The sequence below is a fragment of the Gekko japonicus genome, unplaced genomic scaffold, assembly GCF_001447785.1.
Source record: "Gekko japonicus isolate JY-2015 unplaced genomic scaffold, Gekko_japonicus_V1.1 scaffold131, whole genome shotgun sequence".
NCBI classification, from domain to species: domain Eukaryota; kingdom Metazoa; phylum Chordata; class Lepidosauria; order Squamata; family Gekkonidae; genus Gekko; species Gekko japonicus.
This window is the reverse complement of record NW_015167061.1, coordinates 2648138-2648887: the sequence shown is the minus strand read 5'-3', so window position 1 is coordinate 2648887 and position 750 is coordinate 2648138. Positions and strand designations below refer to the sequence as shown.

General features: G+C 77.3%; 1 protein-coding gene across 1 annotated transcript in view; it reads right to left on the bottom strand.

Moving 5' to 3' along the window:
• Window positions 1-366, bottom strand: part of EIF4G3 (eukaryotic translation initiation factor 4 gamma, 3) — a 100084-nt gene extending 99718 nt beyond the window's left edge. The window contains exon 1 of the mRNA XM_015412616.1: window positions 246-366. The gene's annotated coding sequence lies outside the window, so the exon portion shown is untranslated. The remainder of the gene's footprint in view (window positions 1-245) is intronic.
• Window positions 367-750: the final 384 nt, after the last annotated feature.

Here is a 750-nt window from a genome sequence, read left to right as displayed (position 1 = left end):
CCCCCGGCCGGTCTCCGTGACAACGCGGCCGGCCTGCCTCCGCTCGCCCGCCCTCCTGCCCTCCCTCCCTCCCTCCTTCCTGCGCGGCTGGCTGGCCGGCCGGCCGGCGGGGGCCGCTCAGGCCGCGCCGCTCCTCATGAGGCCGCCGGTGGCGGCGGCTCTCGGCGCCCCTGGGCCGGGCGGGGCGGCTCCCGGGCGTGTGGCGGCGGCGGGGCGGGCGATGCCGGCGGATTCTCCTCACGGACCCAGCAGAGCATCCAACATGGCGCGGGCGGCCGCCTCTAGCAGTCCGGCAGGACGACGGACGCTCGGGCGTTCGGCCACTCGGCTCTTCGGAGCCGCTCGGAACGCTCCGGAAGCGCTCGCGAGCTCACCCGCGGCACCACGGCGCCCCCCCCTCCCGCTCCTCCTCCCGCGCACAGCGCAGGCGCCGCGCTCCCGCCCTCCGCTTCCCGCTCGGGCCTCTCGCCCCGCCCCTTCGCCTCCGCTCGGAGGGCTTCGTCGGAGCGACCCGAGCGGCTTCGCGGGGGGCGGGGGCGGGGACCCGGGCTCTCTTCGCTCGCTCCTCTCCCTCGTGGTGCTTCGGCTCTTCGGGAAGTCCCGGAGGGAGGGAGGGAGGCCGGCCGCGAAGATAGCGGCAGCAGCAGCCGGCGGCGGTAGGACCCAGGAGGGCTCGGGGTCTGGACGCCTTCAGCGGGGCTGGCAACTTTGCCCCGCCCGCTCCCCCTTGTCGCGCCAGACCTGAAACGA